The 26,307-nt window shown below is 39.2% G+C and overlaps 1 long non-coding RNA gene across 1 annotated transcript in view; it reads left to right on the plus strand.

Annotated features, from left to right (window-relative positions):
* The window catches only part of LOC105522375, a 54,737-nt gene extending 32,169 nt beyond the window's left edge, over window positions 1-22,568 (plus strand). Inside the window, exons 3-4 of the long non-coding RNA XR_001003431.1 lie at window positions 21,303-21,484; window positions 22,378-22,568. This is a non-coding gene — a long non-coding RNA (uncharacterized LOC105522375). The remainder of the gene's footprint in view (window positions 1-21,302; window positions 21,485-22,377) is intronic.
* Window positions 22,569-26,307: the final 3,739 nt, after the last annotated feature.

Below are 26,307 nucleotides of genomic sequence, written 5' to 3' on the forward strand. Positions count from 1 at the left end.
TTTCTTTTTCTGATTACCAAACAATTTGGGAAACTCTGAGAAGTATAAAGAAATGTCTGAGAGGTACATCTGTGTAGTGTTTGTGAGGGCTAGTATGAAGATAGGGTTTCTTCAGTAAAAGCCTTTCTGGCTGGGCTTACGCCTGTATCCCAGCACTTTGGGTGGCAGAGGTCGGGGGATCACTTGAGGTCAGGAGTTCAAGACCAGCCCGGCCAACGTGGTGAAACCCTGTCTCTATTAAAAATACAAAAATTAGCCCGGCATGGTGGCACAGGCTTGTAATCCCAGCTACTCAGGAGGCTGAGGCAGGAGAATTGCTTGAACCCGGGAGGCAGAGGTTGCAGTGAGGCGAGCTTGCACCATTGCACTCTAGCCTGGGCAACAAGGGCAAAACTCCATCTCAAAAAAAAAAAAAAAGTAAAAGCCTTTCTGGATATTTTATTAGCATTTCCAGGTAAGGGAAGAAATACAATGTTTTCCTTTGGTCAGGCAATCAATTCATACCAGAGCTGGTCCCTTCACCGTAGCCTCTTGATCCCCTATCAAATCAAGCCCATTGGACTTAGGGATCTGTAGAGGTCATTGTTTCCATACTTCTTCACTCACAAATGGTGCTGGACAATTCAAACCACTCCCAGAACCATCCTTGGGCAGCCTGGCACACATACCCAGCTGTTCTGGATTTTTGGCCTACTATTGGCCACAGAGAGATAACTTTAACGGGCCTTGCAGTGTTTGCCATTTCTTAGTCACCCCTCCTCACTTCCATACAGGCACAAAGATAGTGGTCACTCATTTCTTGAGCTTCAATGCTTGCTCCATTTCTCCTCCCATTACACCTGTTTCTGAATTAACACTGCTTACAGCTCACGCTGTACTCCTCCAAAACACTGTAAGAAGAAGGCCCAGAGAGTTCTGACTTGTGAATACGAAACAGGAGCTTGACATTCTTTAGCTGGACCTATCATTCTTCTAATGCCTAAATCAATGGAAGGTTTCCCGCGGACAGGAATTGGCTCAGAAAATTTCTCATTCACAGTCAAGGCGTGTAAGGAACAACATCACCTCCACGGGACTAAATATAGCCTATGATATTTTTATTCTAGAAAAGACATAAATGAACTCATAGCTATTTTGCCAAGTGCTTTCTTCTTAAACATTTATGGCAAGCCAGCGCTTCTCAGCTCGTCAGGGCAAGATGCCCACAGATGTTAACTTGTTAGCTTGCCTAGGCTAGAAATTCAGGAACTTCGAGACACGAAACTCATTCCTAGTATAACTACATATTTGTGTGTCAGCAAAGACTATTTTCTTTTCCCTTTATTAAGAAAAATACCAACTGTAAACATTTATTGAGCTTTGAGACAGCTATAAAAGAAGTATTAGATATGAGTCTTGTTCTGGAAGTGCTTATGATCAAGTCTGAAAACACACTCTATACACAAGAAATAATTAGAAACAAAGAAAGGAGAGAGTTAAGCATTAACTGTGCAATACAGACCTACAGATGTATGATGTCAGCGTGTTGGGGATAGCTTTAAGGATGTGATTAAGAAAAAGAATAAAGGATGCATATGATTTCTACAAAAAGATGGGTGGGGCAGGGCATAGTGGCTCATATCTGTAATCCTAGCACTTTGGGAGGCCAAGACAGGAGGACGCCTGGAGGCCTTGAGTTTGAGATCAGCCTGGGCAACATAGCAAGCAAGACACTGTCTCTACAAAACAATTAGCCAGGCATGTTGGCACATGGCTATAGTCCTAGCTACTAAGGGGACTGGGGCAGGAGGATCACTGGAGCCCAGGAATTGGAGGTTGCAGTGAGCTCCAATGCCTCCATTGTACTCCAGTCTGGGTGACAGAGGGAAACCTTGTCCCTAACAGAAAACATAAACAAAAGCAGATGGGTAGTCATGGTAGTGTCTAGAAGTCTCATACTGGTAACCAGAGGGTCAAGGGACTTTTTAATTTGACCTTCCCACATTTCAAAACAAATTTGAGTTAGTTGTCAACATTAACAAGTCGGAAGATTTTACATTAAAATACATTTTTTTCTTTTAAAACATGAAGAGTCTGTCAGAATCTGGCCTGTGTTTCTGCATGGTAACTGGCCTATGTTTCTGCATGAATTGGAGCTAAGTAGCACCCATCCCATCAGATGGGGCACTAACTACTCCTTCCCCACCTCCCATCCCACTTCCTGTTGCTTCTCTCACTCAACCTGCTGCTTTGCTCATCTGTAGCAAATGTCTGGCTCCTGTGGGCGTTTTCAATCCCTGCTGTGCATTAACAGAGCCTCCTGCATAGGGGGCCTGTGACAAATGCTCAACCTCAACCAGTTCTATGAAAACAAGCGATCCTGCCCTCTCAGTCCAACTTCTGCAAGGCAAAACAACTTATACACAGAAGGATACTTTACAAAACTTTCTTCTTAGTCTAGAGAGGAAACTATCATGGACAACACACGCAAACAGTTTAACTTTCGGTTTTGAAAGTATTGGGTTGGTGCAAAAGCAATTGAGGTAAAAAGTAATGGCAAAACTGCAATTACTTTTGCACCAACTGGATACATTGGGGATAATAACTCAAAATGCATGTTCGAGGCTGGTGGGTTGCCTGGCTACTGTGTAGGAAGGTTGGAGCTTCATTAACTCTTCCAGCTGGATGAATTTAAAAAGACCCAGGTGAAACAAATATTAAGTGGGAAAATTCGGATTGAAAAGCAGATAAATTGAGGTTGCTTATCGGATTTTTCAGAAAATGTCCCTATTTTACAAAGAATTTTTCAAAGCAGAGTTGTTCATATATATTTAAAATATGGTCAAATCTACCTGAAAAGTAGCACTGTGTATTCTATAAAGCCAGATACATCTGTATGGGTCTTTACTGTGGACAATCGATTCTTTACTGTTTGCTCTGAGGAAATGTAGGGCGCATCCAAGTGGTTGGTCAATGCAAGCTGCGTGTGTTCAATTTGGAATGAGTTTTCATGCTGGTACTGGAATGGTCATTCATTTGTTCATTTGACTATCCTAAATGCACACATTTCTTTAGCCCAGTGGGCTTTGTCTTGAGGTGGAGTCTCCCTCTTTCACCCAGGCTGGAGTGCACTGGCATGATCTCGGCTCACTGCAAGCTCCTCCTCCTGGGTTGCCGCTGTTCTCCTGCCTCAGCCTCCTGAGTAGCTGGGACTACAGGTGCCCGCCACCATGCCTGGCTAATTTTTTTGTATTTTTAGTAGAGATGGGGTTTTACCACATTAGCCAGGATGGTCTCGATCTCCTGACCTTTTGATCTGCCCGCCTTGGCCTCCCAAAGTGCTGGGATTAGAGGCGTGAGCCACTGTGCCCTGCCACTGTCTTGACTCTTTTAATAAACAGCTATGTGAACTTGGAGAGATTCATTAAACTTTCCTGGTTTTTGATCCTCAAATGAGGGAACATAACAACACAATGTGCCCCAATTCATGACTTCCATCGAAGGCCTCCCACCTCTAGAACTGCTACTGTTCCCTGAGGCCCCACTTCCTTCATTGTTAATGGAGGTGGTTGGGCTAGATCTTCAGAGCCTATTTTTTACCATGGCATTGTCTGGCTCTTGGTGATTCATTTAAACAAAACAAGGACGACCCACAACTACCCGCCCCCACCACCAGCACCACCACTATCACCATCAGCCCCATCAGAAACTTCTGTCTATTGCTCAAGACTGAAAGTGAAAAGGGTTGTTTCTTTTCAAATATTTAAAAACAAACCCAAACTACCTTTGGGCAAGAAGCCTGGAAGAGCATGCCTCACCTCATACCATCAATTCTTGGTACTTGAACCCAGTGGGCTAATCCGGTATTGTTCTAGCAGCACCTAGAAGCTTACTAGAGCTCAACTACAGCTGCCCCCAAGTGGGTTACACTAGTGTCTGGCACGCGTAAGCCAAGTGTTACAACTTTCTGTGAAGAAGTCATTTCAGTTTGGGAAAAACTGTCTAATTTGGCCATTCAATTTGCATTGTTCTGAAAGTTGCCAGACTTGTCCTGCCAGGCATTAGTGTCAAGAACTTTCATCTTCCTTGGCTCCACCTCCTCTCTCTGTGAACACAGAAGAACAAAGGGGGGAGGCCCTGAGGCAGTGCCATCCAAGGAGCCAAACCCGGTCTTTTGAGTTGATGACTTTTGAATTATAAAAGCTTTTCCAAGGAAGTTTTCGCTCAAGACTTTCATGGGTTTTACAAACAGAAATGAATGCAAGCTGGACAGTACACCATGGCAAGTAAAGCATCATGAACAGGTCTGCCATTATTACCGTCGTGAAAAATCACTTCCCTGTGTTTTTGATTCTCTTTAAATATATACACATAGAAAATGCACATACATTTCTTTTCCTGTATTTTTAATTAGGAAAATATCCCACGTGTTGTTAAACTTCTTTCTGTGAGTGACATGGTACCTGATTTTAGCAAATACAAGCTCCTACATGCAGGTGAAGTCACCCTTTAACTGTTATGAGAACTGCTTATTTAAACATTTGCTTAGAAGAGGTTGTTGCCCTGAGGCCTTTCCAAAAGGGCCCTTGACCTCTCTTTCTAAGGCTGTTGTGCTGCTTTTCAGAAGAGGATTGTTAATTACATCCTTTAAACCACCTCTTATTCTGAGTTGCTGCTGTCCATAATCTCTCTCTGTCAAAGCCGCCCTAGGTCAGCTCTCTCAGACCCCAGAGCTGCCTGCTCAAAATGGAGGCCACTTAATCTCCCTGGGTCCCTTCAAGTCGCTCCGTTTTCACTTCGTCTCTTCTCAAAGAGGCCAATTTCTTTTTCATCTCATTTAAAACCTTTAAAAAAGAGATTTTTGTCTAAAACTAGATCATACAGGTTTCTGCCCAAATTCATTATTGTAGAGAGGAAACTGAGGATCTGAGGCAAACTTAAATCACATACTACCTCAGAGATCAAAGACAGCAACACGAATGCATTTTCCCTGGCCCTAATGAGAAGACTCTCCAAGCTTAGGAATTTACATGTTTAAAAGTAATGACAAATATAAGTACCGTGTAAAGACAGGCTCAATCAAATGCAGTGTGAAGCTTGAACATGACCAAGGGATGCTGGTGGAGGAAATCGGGCCCCTCTGTGGGGATGTGAAGTAATATTGAACAAGGAGTAGGATAAATAGTGACTAGAGCTGTAATAAATGAAATCAGTACCTAGCTGCATACCTGAAAAGAAATTTTTCGTAATAAAAAGTTTAGAAATGGTAATAAAACAATTGTTTTCAAGAGGTAAAAGTGGTTAGAACTTGAAAGTTTATGACTTGTGATCACAAAGTTATTAATCTTGTGGGAATTCTGAAAATAAAATTGTTTCTAAATATCTCTAAGTGTATAGTTAGAAACCTTACTATCAGTGAATAAAAATGGACTTTCCAAGCTTGATTATATTAAGCATTTTTCATAGCCATTAGTATAATCATAGACCTTCTGTATACTTTCTTCACTTCTGAGTTGTTACTGAGCTACGCATTACATCAAAGTTGTGTTGCAACCGCAGAAACTTTTTTCTTTGTTCTTTTTTTTTTTTTTTGAGACTGAGTCTCGCTCTATTGCCCAGGCTGGAGTGCAGTGGCACGACCTCGGCTCACTGCAACCTCTGCCTCCCAGGTTCAAGTGATTCTCGTGCCTCAGCCTCCAGAGTAGCTGAGATTATAGGCACCCACCACCATGCCCAGTTATTTTTTGGATTTTTAGTAGAGACGGGTTTTTGCCATGCTGGCCAGGATGGTCTTGAACTCCCGACTTCAAGTGATCCACCCCCGTCGGCCTCCCAAAGTGCTGGGATTACAAGCATGAGCCACCACGCCTGGCCAACAAGCTTTCTCCTACCATGGCTCTAGCTCTTGATGGCTATGCCTTATATGAATGAGGCAATTTGAAAATATATTTAAATCTTATATAAAAATTATCTGACACATTGAGAGATGGGGTCTTTCACTCTGCCCCTTGAATCTGGACTTGTAAGCGATAATTCTTTTGCTATGGGAATGATGCTGTATGAGGCTAGGTCAGAAAAGGTCATAAAGCTTCCTCCTGGTTCTCTTGGGATACTCGCTCTGGGAGGAGCTAGTCACCATGGAAGAAGTCTGGCTCTTCTGAGGCTGCCATGCTGGAGGTGCTACACATCGGTCAGCAGTCTACTGTGCTCTCTGCCTACAGTCAACATCAACTGTCAGACATGACAGAAAGAAACCTCAAAATCAGTTCAGCCCTGAGTCATCAAATCACCCCCAGGTCATGAGTCTCCCTAGCTGAGGTCCCAGACATTGTGCAAAGAGACAAACTATCCTTTCTGTGTCCCGTCTGAATTATTGACCAGCAGAGAATTCTATATCCAAGAGTATCATAAATGTCTATTTTGTGCCACTAAGTTTTGGGGTGGTTTCTTGTGCAGCAATAGTAACTGGAGCAATTAATAATTACTATCATGCAAATTGTGCTTCTTAATTAACCCATCATGTTTAATTTAATTCAGGTTATCAAGTCTTATGCTGGAAGAAAGCTGTCCTGACTCAGATCTTCTTGATAATATATTTTCCCAATCCATTATGATAACCTGTTTAGATATTTAGCTACTGTATAGAAATCACCCTTGGGTTGGAATGAGGGAATACTCTTTGCCAAGAAATAAACTGGAGAAGCTTTATCTAGGCTAACACTTCAGGGGGCTCATGCGGTCCCCATGCATGATTGACTTCCCACTCCTACTCATTCTGAACTACTTTGGTATCAGAGTTTTTACAAAACTGTGTCTCCACAGTACATATACTTGGGCCAGCTTGAAGATCCCAGGGTGCCATGTGGCCTGAGCAATATGCATGCTATCTTCTGCTTCCTAATAAATGGTACCATGCATGACCTCCTAGATAGAGATTGTCCATCTGGGTAAGATCTAGATCTAATCTCCTGTGACCTACTCCCATTAGTCCCTGGATCCAGGCAATCTTTGGTTGATACCTAAATTCTGATTAAGGAAGCAAGGTATTTATTTTTGATCATGGAGCCTGCAGATGCAGGGATGGGCAGGATAGAAATGTGGGGGTGAAAGATGGATATTTACTTTGCAGTGCTCTTTGCTTCCTCAAATACTCATCGCTCAAGTCATCTTGGAGCTGAAGGAGCAATTGATGACAGACTTGGACCCTAAAAGGCAGATAACAAAGCTAGGGTGGGAATCTTTCATTCTGGCCAAATTCTACAGAATAGAAAAAGAACCTGAACTGGCTAATTCTGAAAATGTAGTTTTAGAAAATGGTTTCACACCAGGATCGTTCTACAAGATCAGATTTTCTAGCAAAGATAAACTAAACATGTATTTTTTTTCAATTGGGATAACAATCAAAATGAATCTGAGCTGATGTCTTCCCTTTTTCTTCTTAGTGAATTATGATACTGAAAAACTCAATTAAAATAGCCTGAAAGGGTTATAGGAATTATTCGGATGCCCTTGACCTTCTTTTTCACTGAATAAGGTTGACATATCCATTAACATGGAAACCTCTGCTGGGAAGTGAGTGCTTTTCAGCTCAAGACTGTTTTTCTGAGCTCATCAGGTCAATATCAGGTTGAAGTCATCAAAATAAATAAATAAATAAACCACCCAAGCCTGTTGTCAAATTCAATATAATCTTTGCTTACAAGTTTACTATATTTGCCTACAACTCTGTTACTTAAATGCATGATTCACAGCTTCAGCTGTTGTTGTCTAGAGAAGATACTTCCCCCGCTGCTCTCTGAGCACTGGTAGTTCATAATACATTCTTAGTGCTTAGCCACAACAGGCTGCAGTACAAAGGAGGTCCCTTCCAATGCTGATGGGACATTCCAAATGGAATTGCTTGCCTTTATTCAGTTCTATATTTTAGCCCTCAGTGATTAAAAATGCCTTCTTTGTAACAGGGTTAGGGTTAGAAGCCACAAGAGAAAGACCATATTGATAGTCTGAGAAATTAATGTTGTCATTGATATAAAGAAATCATGTGTGGCTGAATTCATCTGAATCCTGATTCATCCTTGAAAGGCAGCTGGTGTAACTGCCTCCTACAGAAACACTTCATCTTAAGTTACCTAGATTCAAAGGGCAAATATTCTGTACTCACAATTTAGCTCTGTCTTCCCCAAACCAAGACATTTTCAAGTGGGATAGCAAGTCACTAACTCATAGTCTTCTGACAGCAGGAAGAGGGGCTTAAGAATGTGGACCATATAGATGTCAATAATCCAACATTAATTTTATTCAATAAACTTTTTAAATAAAATGCAAACATCAGATTACTTTCTCCCTAATACCAATATGATAGACTGGAAACTTTTATTAAAGAGAAACCAAGAGTAATTTTGGAGTTTGGAGAAATTCATGGGTGAACAGGTCATGGTAGGATGTAGGAAGGGCACCTTTGAGAGAACTCTGGGTACCTAAAAAGTGGGATTGGCCAGGTGTGGTGTCTCACGCCTGTAATCCCAGCACTTTGGGAGGCTGAGGAAGTTGGATCACCTGAAGTCAGGAGTTCGAGACCAGCCTGATCAACATGGTGAAACCCTGTCTCTACTAAAATACAAAAATTAGCCAGGCATGGTGGCGCATGCCTGTAATCCCAGCTACTGGGGAGGCTGAGGCAAGAGAATCACTGGAACCCAGGAGGCAGAGATTGCAGTGAACTGAGATCATGGTATTGCACACCAGCCTGGGCAACAAGAGCGAAACGTGGTCCCAAAAAACAAACAAACAAACAAAGTAGGATCAATGCAAAGGTATGGGATGTCAACAGAGATCACCTGCCCGCTTGGCTGTTGCCGGGCCTGTCTGTCTCCCATGCGGCTTCTGAAACACTGTTGCTGGCCTACATGAATATTACTATTACTACTCCATTCAACGTGTAATTTGGTACATAAATATATGACACTGATATAAAACCTTTTATTTTAAGAACTTCTTATCAGAGAAAATTTAAATAAGCATAAAACTTAATTCAATTTTGTGTTGGGCGATGTTTATTTCATTGTATTAGGTGAGACTCTGCCTTCTCACACCTCAATTGTGGTACAGAAAACAAGGATGCAAAGTATAGATCAATATGGATTTATTCCATGTCTGTAAATGTATTGCAGATTGCTAGTGTCTACTATTATAAGAGATACAACATGATTATAAAGCATAGTCCTAGAATAGAAAAGTTTCAAAATATAAAGACAAAAGACCAGCAGAAACGTCTTAAAAAGGAAAAGACAGAAAATTTAAAAAATTAAATTGGTATTTACAATGTGAAGACTAGGCAGGACTGGAAATGGCTTTATAAGTCATCTAGTTCTCTTTCTACCTATGAACATGATTGTGCTTATACTCACTTCTGAAAAAACTCCCAGAAAAAGTGTTTCCGTCACTTTGTATAATCCATCTATCCATCTTGCAGGCTCAGGGAAGGGGATAGGCATATTGCAGGAATTGTATGTTCAGGAAAAAAATGATTACCTTATTTGTTCTTGACTAGGGAAAGATTGATGGTCATAAAATATTCAAAGGAAGGTTCTGAATTTGGAGGTCTGGAGAAGAGAAAATTCAAGAAAAAGTGGATAAGCAGAAAGTATGAAACTGGAAAAGAAAGCATAGAGATAGGAGGAAGGGTTGGTGGAAGAGAATTATGAAGAATGTCAGAGGAGTCATTCTAGCTTGGTGATATAAACTCTCATATGCCTGAAAATTTACCACAAGGAGGGCTTGCTTAAAAAAAAAAACAAACCTGGAATATACCATCACCACTGGAGGATTTTGATTGGATTGACCAAGGGTAGTTAACAAAGAATCTGCTTATTAACATGCAATCTGAGTGTTTCTGATACAGTTGGTCTAAGGACCACACTTTGAGAAACACTCAAACAATGATGGTTGAAGTCTTGCAGAAGAAGGCAAAAATTATGAACTTTAAGTAGGGAGATGGATGGAAAAAATAATATTGTCCTATTGGATTTACATTTACAGATCTTATTTCTTTTCTGAGTGAGAGTTAGTATATTCTCTAGAATCAGAGAGTAGGTATCAAATCAAATGAAGGCCTGTTTGCCAGGGTATGTTGATATGCAACTTTCTCTCATCTAGCAACTTCATTTATCTAGGACAGTTAAACTAAGAAATGCAGCAACAAACTGTTTCAGTGTGGATAAAATGGACTGAAACCAATCCACACACTGTACTCATAAAATAACTCCTCAAGGCCTTGCTTAGAGCTTACTTTTTGTTTAGAAATGTCTACAAACATAGCTATAGGGTTTCCTAACCCATAGCGGTTAAGTCATAAAATTCGGCAAGGAGTGGTACAATCAGGGAACAAGGGTGAGGCTGATGCTGGAGGTACAGACACCAGTGACAACAAGAAATGACAGCTGGCATCCTGACAGCGAAGAATATGAAAAGCAGACAACAGAACTCCTTTAGAGGAGGGCAAATTTTCTCAAATGATTAAAACCCCTAAGGGCTACTATGTTATCACATGTTACATAGTAACTGATATTCATAAGGGTGGTCTCTAAGTAAAAAGAAAAAAAAAGAAAATGAAAACGAAAAAGATTAAATTATGTTTAGTAGATTTTGTTGGAAAAGGTGTGTAATTATATAATCATATTATGACAGTTTTGGAGACTTCTCATTTAAAATGGCTAAAATTTTTAGCTCCTAAGAGAGTTTGCTTTTGTTTTCCATATTATATACTTATTCATTTGCTAATTTTTTTTTTTTTGTGAGACAGAGTCTCACTCTGTCGCCCAGGCTGGAGTACAATGGCGGAATCTCAGCTCACTGCAACCTCCACCTCCCAGGTTCAAGCGATTCTCCTGCCTCAGCCTCCTGAGTAGCTGGGATTACAGGCGTGCACCAACACACCTGGCTAATTTTTGTATTTTCAGTAGAGACAGGGTTTCGCCATGTTGGCCAGGCTGGTCTCAAACCCCTGACCTCAGGAGATCCACCCGCCTCAGCCTCCCAAAGTGCTGGGATTACAGGCGTGAGCCACCGTGCCCAGCCTCATTTAATTTTTACAAAGGCATTTATTAAAAAATGAAAATTGTATATATTAATGGTGTACAACATATTTTTTAAGGAATTCAATGCTTTATTGAGAAAAGACAACTATACAGTTGTAAACAAATTATTAACAAAAAATCATCTTTATATCTTTTGGTGTCTTCATGAAAGCCTCAAATAATAATTGTACTTTCCTTACCAATTGTCCTTTTTTTAAAACTTTTATTTTAGTTCAGGGGTACACATGCAGGTTTGTTATATAGGTAAGTTGTGTGTCACAGAGGTTTATTATTTTGTCACTTTATTATTTTGTCATACAAATTACTTTGTCACTTAGTAAGCCTAGCACCCAAAAGGTAGTTTTTCCATCCTCTCACTCCTCCCACTCTTGACCTTCAAGGATCCTGGTGTCTGTTGTTCCCTTCTTTGTGTCCCAACATGGTATTTTGATATACGAATACACTGGGGAAGGGCTAAATCAAGCTAATTAATATATCTATTACCTCACGTACTTATTTTCTTGTGGTGAGAACATTTAAAATCTATTCTCTTAGCAATTTTCAAGTATACAATACATTGTTATTAACTCTAGTCACCATATTGTACAGATGTCCTGAATTTATGTTTCCTGTCTAACTGAAATTTTGTATCCTTTAAAGAACATTTTCCAATCCCTCTCCTTACCATCACCCTGCCCCAGCCTTGCCCTAGTCGTTGATAACCACAACTCCACTAGTTGAGTTTTACTTTTTTAGATTCTACAAACAGGTGAGATCATGCTGTATTTGGCTTTCTGTGCCTGGCTTATACCACTTAGCATAATGTCCTCCAGGTTCATCCATGTCATTGAAAGTGACAGGATTATCAAGACCATCCTGGCTAGCACGGTGAAACCCCGTCTCTACTAAAAATGCAAAAAATTAGCCAGGAGTGGTGGCAGGCGCCTGTGGTCCCAGCTGCTCAGGAGGCTGAGGCAGGAGAATCGCTTGAACCTGGGAGGCGGAGGTTGCAGTGAGCCGAGATCGTGCTACTGCACTCCAGACTGGGCAACAGAGTGAGAGTCTGTCTCAAAAAAAAAAAAGAAAAAAAAAAAAAAAAAGAAAGTGACAGGATTTCCTTCTTCTTTTTAAAGGCTGAATAATATTCCAATGCATATATATATATATATACACACACCACATTTTCTCATCCGTTGATGGACACCTAGGTTGATTACATATCTTGGCTATTGTGAATAATGCTTCATTTGCTCATTTCCTTCCTTCCTTTTTTCCTTTCTTCCTTCTTCTTTTCTTCTTCTCAGACAGGGTCTTACTATGTTGCCCAGGCTGGACTCACATTCTAGGGATCAAGCAATCCTCCCCACTCAGCCTCAGAGTAGCTGGGATTATAGGGACATGCCACCACGTTGGGTTTATTACTTTCTTATAGCCTACAAAGCATCATGATAAGTGTCAGAAAAAAATAATATGGTTCCTCAAAAAGTAAAATTCGTGAGTCTGGAAAAACAGGCATCTTAGGTTTAGAATAATGGTCAGAGATTTAGATCTGGATTTGGAAGCCACTTGAGTAGAAGTTTTGGTTGAAGCTATGGAGTATGGTGGAAGGGGTAGAAAAGGAGACAGGGGTAGCTCAGGAAAGAACTAGGTGGTGAACTCACTCTCCAATGATGGATAAGGCTAATATTACTATATTGCAGATAAGATGTACGTTAATCCTCCTAAAAACTAGAATGGACTACGAATTGGAAAGTTTAGACATAATAACAGACTAAATCTCCTTTGGAATAGAAACCGTGTCTAATGCCAATACTCCTGTCCCCTGGCCCACCAGGGACTCTGTCTAAATGCATAATAAGATAAAAAAGAAGAGTTGCTGAGGAAGACAAACTTGACTGAGCCTCAGTTTTATAAAGCAATTAAATAAATGTCACCACAGAGCGGAATTTAGCACTTAAGGTTTTACTCTGATGATTAAGGCTCTCACCTACTCACAATGTAAAATTCTACAAAGTAAACTGGGGCTATGAAATGTTTTGACACTTGTTAAGAAGAAATACCTTCTAATTATTCAGTGATTGATATGAAAAATGAATACAGTGCATTAAAATACGTAATTTATAGTGCATTAAAATACAGAAATCTGAGAGAACAAAAGTGTCTCATTTTACCATTGATGTCTGTGGATAGAAAGGAAGCAGTAATCAAGATGGCACATTCTGACTATTCTGTGATTCCAGTCTAAGCCTCCAGTTAAGGCATAGGAACCGCAGAGGTGTACCTTGTTTAACCAATTCACCAAAAATGTGTTGAGGCAAGGCCCTTTGGCCATTGCATGGGAAATACAAAGGTGATCAATACTTAGCCCTAGTTTTGAAGGAGCTTATGAGTAGCTGAGGTAGGTACAAATGACTACCTCAGAAGGCAAGAGGTGATTATAAAGTGCCTCTGCATATCTCTTGTTCCAACCTTTGAACAAATCATCCAAAGAATTTGGACCTTACATAGGAAGTAAGCAGTACCCAATATGTAATTAACAGCAACTTCAACGGTAGCATTTTTTTCTTTAACATATCACTACTATTTATCAGGGGCTTTTTTTTTTTTTTTGAGAGTTTCGCTCTTGTCGCCCAGGCTGGAATGCAATAGCGCAATCTCTGCTCACCGCCACCTCCGCCTCTCTAGTTCAAGTGATTCTCCTGCCTCAGCCTCCCGAGTAGCTGGGATTATAGACATAACGCCACCACGCTCAGCTAATTTTGTGTTTTTAGTAGAGACGAGCTTTCTCCATGTTGGTCAGGCTGGTCTCAAACTCCCTACCTCAGGTGATCTGCCCGACTCAGCCCCGCAAAGTGCTGGGATTACAGGCGTGAGCCACCCGTGCCCGGCCTATCGGGTGCCTTTTTAACCAGGAGCAGACTACAGCAGTATGTAATTAAAGCTACATACTTATAAGTGCTTCCAATTAATTGGCTCCAAAAGAAATTTCTACGTAGCCCAATTGTGAAAATCAAAGGTAACTGGCTGAAATATTTCCTGGGACACAGTAGGCAATCTGGTTTAAATTTAGTACAAACAAACTGAGTTGTATATTTACAATGTGAACTAACTGCTATCACTTGAAACTTAAATTTGTCACATTATTTAGACAGACATAATTAGTAGAACTCTTCTTTGGAGATTGAATGCTCCCAGTGATAGACACGTATGCATCTAGAAAGCCCAGGAAGTAGACTTCTGCCAGATGACAGCCATCTGGTGGCCCTTTGGTAAAATGATGCCTATTTTTACATCACTGCCCTTTTAACCAAGAAAGCTACTTGAGAAATCTTGTATTGGAGGAAGGGTCCACAATGTATGGAGTAAGTACTTCCTAGTGCAGGCCAGGATGGCTCTTTTAAAAACAAACTTTATTTCTCAGAACAGTTTAGATTTACAGAAAAATCGTGAAAATAGCCCAGAGTTCCCATGTACCATGTGCTAGGTCCTCCTATTATTAACATCTTACACAAGGTATACTTATTAGCACTAAAGAACCAAAATTGACACAGTGTCACTAACTACAGTCCATACTTTTGTTCCCCTTTCCTTAGTTGTCACCTAAGGTCCTCTTTCTGTCTCGGATTCCATTTTGGATGCGAATGTAAATTGGATGTGTCCTTAGACTCCTCGTGGTTGTGGCAGTTTCTCAGGTGTTTCTTGCTTTCAATGACCTGAACAGTCATTTTGGGGAGTACCGGTCGGATATTTTGTAGAATGTCCCTTTATTGGGATTTGTCTGATGTTTTTCTCATGACTAGACTGTGGTTATGGATTTTGGGGAGAAAGTCACAGATTCCACAGATGCCATTTTCATCACATCATATCAAGGATAGCATAGCATCAACATGACTTGTCACTGTGCTGGTGATCTTGAGCACCCAGCTGAGGTACTGTTTGTAAGGTTTCCCCACTATAAAGTTACTCTTTTGCTTCTTCCTGGACTATACTCTTTGGAAAGAAGTTACTATACACAGCCTTGATTAAGGAATTGGGAGTTACATTCCATCTCCTTGAGGCCAGAGTATCTCCATAAAATATGGAATTTTTCTGCTTGGGAGATTTGTCTCTTTTATACTATTTATTTATTCAGTCATTTATTTATAACATGGACTCACGGATGTTTATTTTGTATTTTGAGTTATAATCCAAATAATTCTTTATTTGTCAAATTGTTCCAGCTTTGGCCATTGGGAGCTCTTTCAGTTGGCTCCTGTGTTCCTTTGAATACTCTCATCATCGTACGTTTTGGCCTTTGTTTTGTTTTAGAACTTGCTTATTTTCTGGCTCAACAGGGTGCCTTAGGTTCCTCTTGTATATTTTTTGCTCCAGCCCTAGAATCATTCATGTCTCCAAGAATCCCTGGTTCTTTTTATTGGAGAATGGTCTTGGAAATCAACACCTGGGCCCCAGGTATGCTTGTTGCTAATAAGATATTAGGGTGCTATTTTGATGTTCAGGTACAAGTTTGTTCCTATCTTCCTAGACATTTTCACAGATCCATTTCTCTTTTCCTACTAAATTCACAGCCTGCCCCCATCCGCTCAATAAACTCAACCGTCTTCTCTTAGTTATTCATTATCTGCAACTCCTTCAGGACCAAAGCAGCATTAGAAAAAGCCACTAGAAAAATGAAGTCCTTCAGGGACTTGTGTCTCTTAGAACTGATCAGTAGGTATCCCTAGAGAAAATCTGATCCCTTTTCCTACCTCTAGGCAGGTGTTTCAGTATGATGTACCTTTTAGCTCCTTTTAGCTGCAAAATCAGGTATCTACCCTTTAAGAAAGAGGACCCTTTCTTAATAACCAGAAACTCAGCTCAAAATAAATAATAAGGAAATAAAACAATAAGCAAGTATTCTTGTAAATGCTCAATAATAAATATGACTAACTACGCATTTCCCTCATAAAGCATTTTAAATGTAAAAGAAAATGTTCTGGATTTCTTTCCTTTGTTGATCAGGCAGCACAGAATCTGCTGCTCGTGTTTTGATGTACTCTGATCTGGGAACCTGTTTGATTAAAGCTATGGTCCCATCCTGCAGAGTTAAGAGCATTCATTGGAAATAATGTATTTTAATGACCAATGTGCAGATACTATTATCCCGAAATGACATTTCCCATCACTTGGCTGGGATTTGTCTGTTTTTGACATTTGCTTCCTTTTTAAGATTCAGTAGAGACTTTTAGCTCCAATAGAGCTCCAAGAGAAGGTAAATGTGAGGGTTTTAAATAATTCAGCCCAAGAGATCTCTCTAGAAATCAGGACTTATTCACAATGTATTAAGACCTCTTTCAGATCTGCTTGCCAATTCACTGTGCCAGGTCACAGGTATTGGCAGTCTCCTCTATTTGAATTGACATTACCTACGGGAATCGCCTGGCAGGCTGCCAGCTTGGGACTTCTTGCATCTACTTATGACTTCCTGCAGGAGCCACTGAGAACCTAGATCTGGCTCACAAGAGCAACGTGTTGCACCCTTGAAGAAGGCAGACCGAGCCAGTCTTTTGAAGCAGTCTTCCACCTGGCATTTGAGTAACTGGGGCAATTTAAACAGTTCCTCAGTTTAACCCAGAGGCTCATTGTTCTCAGGTGGATTTTGTTTTGCTTGCATAGTTTCATATTTTAAATTAAATGAGCTGCTATTATTTCAGAATCAAGAATTTCACGTAATTTTTCAAGTTTTTTTACTTCTCCTGAAGAAAGAAAACAAGCTGGTGCCATTGGACCCCACCTTGCCACATGAAAGTTCAGTAGTGGCTGCCCTTTGGAAACTAGCACTGGGCGAACGCTGACTCTCTGTCATGTATTGCACTCCAGTTTTGCAGAGTGACTGCAGTGGGTTCCTGTCTGCACCACTTGACCTGTGAAATCATTGCCAGCCCCTAGGGGCATCAGGGTTTGTGCCTACTGGCAGGGAATTCAAAGGCACTCGTCCCTCTTGTAACTGTCCAATCCCTAAAAACATTGCACTTGAAGCCCTCAAATTTTAAAGGAAAGATCATTTTCAGATTCGCAGGGTTAATTAGTCCAAATAGGATTCAGTGCTAAATCACTGTGCAGTTCTAAAATAAAAAGTTACGGCAGACGGGTTCACCAACAGATGTTAGTAAAGATCTATCTTAATCTCTACACCATGAAACATCATTTCAGGATCCATTTAAGCTTTTTTTCCATGTGAACTTTTCGTAACAATTTATCAACAGATTTATCCCATTTAAAAGAAAATCCAACATTGAAAGCTCAAAATTTACACAGAAATTACATTAGGATATGTTTTCTCATTTATTCTAAAAATATTTATTCATTGTACACTACTACAAGCTAAGCAATGTTCTAGACATTGATTTGTTTAAACAATAATTGATATTCAATAGCACAGGGGGTAATCAGGTGGAAAAAAATACAAGCTATAAAACTCTAAGAACACTAAGACTGTGTGTGTGTATTTCTGATGGTTTCTGAAAACATAGAATAGTTAGAGGCCAAGGGATCAAATACATACCTATATACTAAAAATATTTTAACATATACTTACATAATATATGCTAATGGATTTTATATTATATGCATTTATTTGTATATTTATATAAAATGCATTTATTATATATTCATGATAAAGGTTTTTAATAATGAATATTACATATTCATGATAAGGGTTTTTTTTTCTTTTTTAAGAGGTCTCATTTTGTCACCCAGGCTGGAGCGCAGTGGCCTGATCTCTGCTCACTGCAGCCTTGACCTCCTGGGTTCAAGCCATCCTTCCACCTCAGCCCCCCAAGTAGCTGGGACTACAAGTACAAACCATCAGGCCTGGATAAATTTTTTGTATTTTTGGAAAGACAGAGTTTCGCTATGTTGCTTGGGCTGGTCTCGAACTCCTGAGCTCAAGCAATCTGACCACCTTGGTCTCCCAAAGTGCTAAGATTACAGGTGTGAGCCACCATGCTGAGTCATATATAAAAATTAAAAGGCTATTCACCAAGGTAACAAATAATTGTTCTCTGTGTATAATAGGATTACGACTGAACTTATTTTTCTTTCTTTTTATTATCTATATTTAAGTCCGTTTTCCTTCTACGATGAACCTATATACTTTAAGTTAATGTTAAAGAAATAATTTATAAAATTTGTATTTCCTTCAAGAATGCCAAAAGTACTGGAATTTGAAGAGGAAGTGCCCCAAGAATAAACCTTCCGGATTCTAGTATTTTCAAATCAGTTCCCAGTGGCAAATAGCACAAGTTTTTTTTTACTTAGTAGTGGGAGATCCTGGATCTAGAAACATGTGGTGGGTAAATGAGGGATCTAGTGGGTGGTCAGGGATGGACAGAAACTACTGAAGGTGCTGGAAGAAAGTCCACCTGGCAGATAGACCATGATTTCTGACCATGGTGTCAAGGAACAAGTGAAGGTCATCCAACAGAACACTTTAAGAAGATTCAACACAGAGAAACAGGGAGTGCCAGACAGTGTGGGTGGTACCCGGGACCAGCAAACTGGGAGGGAATTAAAAGCATTCATTATGCACGTTTTATGTGACAAGCACTAAAGTATGTGATATTTTTATGCATCATAATGAGGAAACAGGCTCAGAGAGGCAAGGGAAACTAGCAAATGGTGAACACTGACTCCCTGTCATACACTGTACAATGTATTTCACAGACATGATGAAAATTGCCAAGATTATACAAGTAGTGAGTAGGAGAGTTACAATTCAAATCAAGGTTTTCTGATTTCATGGCCAATGCTTCTTCCACTCACTGTCCCACCCTTCTTCTGCCTCTACACCATGAAACATCATTTCAGGAGTCCATTTAAGCTGTAAGCATGGCGGGTCTCCTCCCAAGCTGCCCTCTGATGAGGCTGGCACTGGCAAGGCCTCTCAAGGAAAAAAGCTTCCTGAGGGCCCCACAGACACACAGGCACAAAAGCCATCTTCATCTAGTGTCAGAGAAGCAGAGGCAGCCCAATATTTATACAATTTTTGGCTGGCTCTAATTTCCAACAATTCATTGAATATAATAAAATGAGCCAATAATAAAAAGATATTCGGGAGGCTGAGGTGGGAGAATCACTTGAGCCCAGGGAGGTCAAGGCTGCAGTGAGCCATGATTGCACCACAGTACTCCAGCCTGCACAACAGAACCAGTAATTTTTTAAACAAAAAAATAAAATAATAAAAAGACATCATTTCTATTTCCAAAAGAAATGGTGGATTTAGGGATGAGAAAAGAGGACACAGATTGTTACTTCCTGGAATGAATTTCTTCATGTTGTCGTAAGCTCTCAGCATTAGCCAATGTGGCATGAGCAGCATTAACAGGATCTTAGAAAGAAAGCGATCCCCATTATTTGCAGAAGTATCATTAAGGCTATACAACTGTGGCACCAAAGGACAGGCATTATTTAAAAATATGCAAAAATTTAAAAGGTATTGGTTTAGGTCAGTGGACGTGTGCTGGAGACAGGGGCGTCAATGTTGCAGGCAGAGTCCTGCCTTTAAAAGGTTTATACTCCAGCTGTGGAAATATGGCCTAGCTAGAAAAAAAGAACTTAGCAATAGAGGGCACTAATGCAGTAGCAGATGAGATGAGGGAAGGTATTCTTCTCTGCTGGAATGAACACCCTTCCACAAACCAAACCTTGCTCCATAGGCTGTTGGAGGCCTAGAACTGTCCAATTTTCAAAATAAGACTTTGTTAGCCTGCCATGTAATCTACTGTGATTGTGGTATTAAGCAAGCCTATACTATGGAATAACACAAAAAAATCTGCTTGTAACTGATTTTTTAAAAATATTCACTTCATCTTTCGTTTTTTTTTTTAGGGGTTTACCATGCTTTTCATCCACCCATTCATCCATCCATCCCTCCATCCATCTATCCATCCATTCACCCATCCATTCATCCACCTTAACATTTCATACACTGAGCTAGGTGCTGGGAATCCAAAGACCAGAGAGGCATGGCTGCTGCCTTCAGAGTGTGCTCTACCAGTTAATAGCATTGCACCTGCTTTTTTCTGGGACTTTTTGGCAATCATAACTGGAATATAAATGCCTTCTAGACAGAATGATAAGCTCTCTAAATAAATGACGTATTCTAAGCATGGATTACATCAATGGTTCTCAAATGTTGATAAGAATGCCAATTGCCTGGGTCCTGGGTCCGTGTTAAAATGCAGATTCTGATTCAGGTCTGGAGGGGCCAAGATTTTGCATTTCTAATTAGCTCCCAGGTGATGCTGACATTGCTCCTCCCAGGACCACACTTAGAAGGGCAAGGTTTTACAGTACATCAGTAAGTCTGGACTTCTGAACACCAAAGTTATTCTTCTTAAATTCCAGGGTAAATGTAACATCACTAAATTCACTTTTCTTTTCCTGCTTTAGAGAAACAGTTTCACAGAAGTACTTAAGCCTTTAACTCATCTCCCCATTTCCCCCACATTTCCCCTTCCAAAAAATTGAGAGTTTAGTCCAATTATTTTTCTATTTCACAGACTTTCTTCAATTTTCTTTAAGAAAGGCAAAATATTGCTTCAGAAATCCACTGAGAATCAAACCCACTTCAGAACAAGAGGAGGGGATCCAGCGCTAATGACCCTAAGCCAGCCAGGTTGTGTTAGGAATCCATCATGATCATGTTTACTGCATGCTGCAGACCCACAGGGGCACCTGCAATTAATTCTGATGGCTACAAGCCACGGGGTAGCTAACAGCTTGTGGGTGATTAAGAATGAATTACTAAACTTTGATTTAAAAGGTCCCAGGAAGAAAATGGGGACAAATGCCAGATATGTTTACATTACTCAGAGTGCTTAGTGAGAATGAACATTCTCATTTATTTCCGGCAATGCCTCTTTTAAATTTTTCTGTTTTAGAAAATTATGCTGCCTCTCCTTTGGTGCCACAGTTATTTAGCCTTAAGATACTTCCACAAATAACGCGGATCCCTTTCTAAGATCCCACTGATCTTTGAGTATCATTTTTTTCATAGGAGAAAATAAATTGGTAATTATTTCCACTGTTTGATGCAGGCACACATTGTATTTCTTAGTAAAAGATGATTTCACAGCCATCACCTCATTAACATTTCTGTATATTTCAAAACAAATGTTATATGATACTGTTTATAAACTCTGGGTTGGTACAGTTTCTAGTTCAATTACAAAAGACCCAAGATACTTTTGTTTTGTTTTTTTTCAGGGCCACACAGGGTGCCCACATCCATCCAATCTCAAGATCTTTGGGAAATATGCTCACCCTCCAAAATGCTTACAGGTATGTCTCCTCTTTTTTTGTAAAATAAATGCTCTTCTTATATTTGATGTTTCCTCGGTATGGTCACAAGATTATTTAGTATGACATATTTAATGGTGAAGATAAAGGTGAGCACCACAATATTTTAAACAAATCACATTTGGGTGGGATATTATAAGAAAGAAAATTCCCAGGGGACAGAAAAAATGATTTCCTTAAATCACTCCATACTCAGTAAGCATCGTAGGGCTCTCAATATACATCACCACGACCAGAAGATGCATTTGGCTAAGGCGTACCAGAGTAGGATATGAATCATGGAACACTATTCCAAGACTATTACAGAATCCACATACAATATAAACCAGAAAAGGCTGCGTTTTAACCTCTGTGACTCATGCATTACAGCCTGTGACTCCATGAGGAGGGTTAGGAATCAGGCTGACGTCCAGCTCAGGCCAAACAAACTTATAGCCAAGAGAAACAGAAGCATCACCTTCCCAGCAGAGAACAAGATGCACAGAGCTTGATACTTTACACTCGTTAGAATTATGTAACTTGTCAATGGTTGAGACTCTGGGGTAGAGGGTTTTGTGCTTTTTATTTTTTCTGGTATAAATATTTAAACTTCTCCATAACATTAGAGTTAGAACTTACTTTCCTGAAATGAAATTCTAAAACAAATTTGACAGCAAAACACTGTGGAATTTCTAAATGCCAACAGGTTTGTGTCCATTACAGAACACACAGCGTTTTGACCTCTCTCACTTTTCCTGGTGCTACTGCTTCCAAAATTGCTAAGGTCATTGTACCATGGGGCTCTAATTCTTGGTTAAGGAAGGCACCGAGATCATACCAGGAGTATTCTCCTATTAGCTGAAACTTCAACTTTGCCTGGCAGGAGGTGTGTTATAAATATTTTTTGGCTAGCATTTGCTTTTTAAAACACTCTTTTTAACCTGGGTTTCTCAAATTAGTTCCTGTAGTGATACTATCTCTATTTTTGCTTCTTTATGACTAGGGTCTTTAATGGCCTCAGAAGTGCCCTGGGCTGAAACTTGATCTGAGAAGGTTATTATCAGAACTTTGTTCCAAGAGAAAGCAGTGTGCTAGCTCTACATGTATACATGAGTTGCCATCAACATGAATTCAATTACAATGAAGATGATTTGGAGTAGATAATTGTATTTTGGTTGCATGACATCCATTTTACCTGAGTGTAATAACGCCACAGGTTTTTTTGACGGGGAGGGGGAACACATTACCTTTAGCCTGTTAGATATACTCTTACAGTTGTTTTTTTTATTAAATAAATTACCTTTACCCCATTAGATATTCTCCCAAACAGGCATCAGGTGTGTGGCCAAAACCAGATCAATCAAAGTAAACTTCAGGAATTTTACAGGAACTATTAAAAAAAAAAAAAAAAAAAGAGTTTCTCTTTCCTGAGAGACATGATTTTGGGAAAAGCATTCCACTTTAAAGGCAGAGTTTGGAGCTGCTGAGGCTGCCACGTGGAGACTGGAAATAGCAATAATCTAATAGAAGCCAGAGAAACCGAGCACTCATGGCCTGGTGTGATCCTGAATCTAGTTGTGTTCAAACTCAGACCTATCCCTTGATTTTTACCTTGATTTACAAGAACCAATAATTCCCTTTTTGGCCTGAGATAATGTGTGTCAGGAATTCTATGATTTATTACTGAAATCCAGACTTGTCATATTTTTCTACAAGTGTTCAAAATTATTTTATCATTTTCTATTTGTAATGGAATTTCAATGAGCTGTTTAAAGGAAGACAAAAGTAGAGTGGATATTTTAAATTTAGATATAATTTCCCATTTTCATTTTTTTGGAACTTTAATTCTTTCTCTCTCAGCAAATATTTTATCAAGATCACGATGCTATAATAATAAGCACTACCATGGGTTGATTAGGTTTTCACTGCTTTTGTCCTATGTCTGAACATATTCCTTTGTATGCTGCTAGTAAAATTGTCAAATAGGGACAAAAACAAACAAACATAGGCCATAGAGGATTTATCAGTCTGATACACAGTTGAGAGTTGGCGGCATTTATTTTCAATGGCAAATAATAATAACAATAATGGTAGCTAGCATTTATTGAATGCTTTCTCTATGGGGAGCTCTGTGAAAAGTGCTTTACATAAGCTAACTCGTTTTATCCTTAAACTTACCTGGGAGGCAGTGGTGTGCTGGTAAAATGGCTCTGGGGGATGAGGGGCAAAGCCAGATTGAAGTTGGCTCATTTTTGTGGTGTAAATACTCCCACCTTGGCTGGGTTCAAGCGACTGACAGTTTAAATACTAGTTTGCAAAATTCCTGCATATTTAACAATCAGCTCTTGAGATCAGGTAAAATAGACTCCAGTGCACCACTGGAGGAACCTAAATTGGAAGACAGGTCATGCAGCTTCCTTAACTCTAGCAGTTTGTAAACCCAAGTTTGTACTACTCCAGAGCACACCTCTGGAGTACAGAATAGAATGTCAACCTCTGTACTCCTTTCTAATCCTGGGGCAGATTTTTGCTGTGTTTAAAAAGAGTAATTCAATGTTTTATATTTTATGGGTGAAGAGCAAAAATCAATATTAAATATGACACTTGTATCACTGTCTTTGGTTAACAGACACCAAGCTATTCTGCTACAGAATATTTTGAAGATAACTATGTCTAGTGCGTGTCTGGGCATGTTGACAAAAATTACAGAATGATAAAAAGGATGGAGCATCAATTATGAGTGATCTCTGGGAATGTTTCAGCCCCAAACTCTTCCTAATTTATGTGTTGCCATGTTTCTTAATCTTACTATTAATACAACCCTTTCCAAGAGGTTCGGGAAATTTATGGGTGGGTTTTGAGCCCATGGAAAATACTGAGTTGTAATTAAGGATTTAAAATCCTTATACACATGTGTGTGTAGTGTGTGTATGTATAAATGCCAAATATTCCCATACTACAGAAAATTAAGTATAACTGTTGAGATGTTACACTAATTTCCTTTCATCTTCATGCAGGCTTGACTACAAAGTCTTTCTTGGCTCACAAGTAGAGGATTTTGCATATATTGTTTATTATTTCATTCCAAGCCCAAAAGCCACAACAAAGTAAAATTGATTTAAAAAACTGTAAACAGTAGATAATAGACATCTTTGCACAGCAGAACTCTCAGAGTTCACTAGATAATAGACATGAAAGCACTTTGGAAAATTCAAGGCATGACACAAATGTGAGGAATTATTATTGAGTACAAAAAAAATCTCAAAGGAAAATTCCTCAACAGCTCAACTTATACACATTGCTTTCAAACTATGAGTGCATAACAAAGTAGAAACTTCCCTGCTATACACATGTAATAAAAGAGCTAATAACTGATGTGGCTCTGGGACTGTATATTTTGTATGTATTTGAAGAAGCATGATTTTAGTTTTTAAGGAAATCACTCTTGCATGCCTTACCAAAGGTATTAAGGAAAAAAATTCTCCATAAGAAATAATATAGAATTTTATATGTGAATATTTACATAAATCCTTAAGTTTTAAAAACCTCATACCATTAATAAAGTATTATTAACTTTATTTAAATAGGATAATAGTACTGAGATATATTTTTAAGAGTTCTTATCTGTTGGAGTTACATAAAAATCTTCACAGATGAAATAATATAATGTCTGAGATTTGCTTCAAAATACCTGGGAAAGGGGCCATGGGGGCAATCAATGAAATGAGACTGGCCATGTTTTTGATAACTGTTGAAGCTGTGCTGATGGTACACGAAATAATTTTTTATATGTTTGAAACTTTCCGTAATAAAAGTTCAAGAAACCTATGTCACAGCAATATCCGAAACACTTTAGAACAATTCTAAGGGCTGAACAAGAGTATGGTGCAAATTCACTGCCAAAGTACCCATTCTTACTGACTTCACTGTCTGATTTTGGTGTCTTCTAGTCCAGTCCACCCTACTATTGCTGCCAGAATTACATTTCAAAAAAATTAAATGAGTTCATGGAACTTCCGTGCCCAAAATAATTCTTTTGAGTTCCCACCACCAAAAGAATACAGTTTGGAATTCTTTCTTTTGTGATCTCACAGCACTTTAGTCTCATTCTTCTATAGAGATGTCCTGTGTGTGTATAATCTTTTCAGCATCTGTGTTCTTGTGTCCTGCAAGACGGTAAAAACCATGAGTACAGAGATCAGGTCTTTCTATCTTTGGTGCTTAGCATATTATCAAGCATGTGGTAGATGCTCAATAAATTTTTGATGAGCAAAATAAATGTGAAATACAAACAGATTATATAAAAGTAAATGTTTAGACCAATGAAACTACAACAGGCAAGTCATGATAGCTAAACAATTTTTACTTAGCAGTTTTGTTTTTTATTTTGCTTTAACCCTTCTAAATAAGGCATGAAGTTTATTTATAATCAAAATTAAAGGTGAAATACTTATGTTAATAAAAAGTATATTTTAATTGAAGAAGATACAGGTAAATGAAATGGGCATAATTTTTGATACTCTTACATATATACACCTAAAGTAAATCTAGCTATCAGAAATATACTATCCTCAACAGATAGGATCTTGGTAATACTGTCAGTGCAAGATTGGTTGTTTTAGTGCTATAATCATGGTCATAAAAATCATAATCAACTTGGGTACCCTTCTGTAAGCAATAAAAATCAGACAAATTAGACTTCATCAAAAGTAAAAACTTTTGTTCATCAATAGATACTATCAACAGAGTGAAAAGACAATTCGTAGAACGGGAGAAAATATTTGCAAATTGTGTAAAGAACTCCTATACCCCAACAACAAAAAGTCAAACAATGCAGTTAAAAAATGTGCACAGGGCCTGGATAGAATTTTCTCCAAAGAGGATATACAAATGGCCAAGAAGTTTATGGAAAGATGCTCAATGTCACTAGTCA

The sequence above is a fragment of the Colobus angolensis genome, unplaced genomic scaffold, assembly GCF_000951035.1.
Source record: "Colobus angolensis palliatus isolate OR3802 unplaced genomic scaffold, Cang.pa_1.0 Scaffold428, whole genome shotgun sequence".
NCBI classification, from domain to species: Eukaryota; Metazoa; Chordata; class Mammalia; order Primates; family Cercopithecidae; genus Colobus; species Colobus angolensis.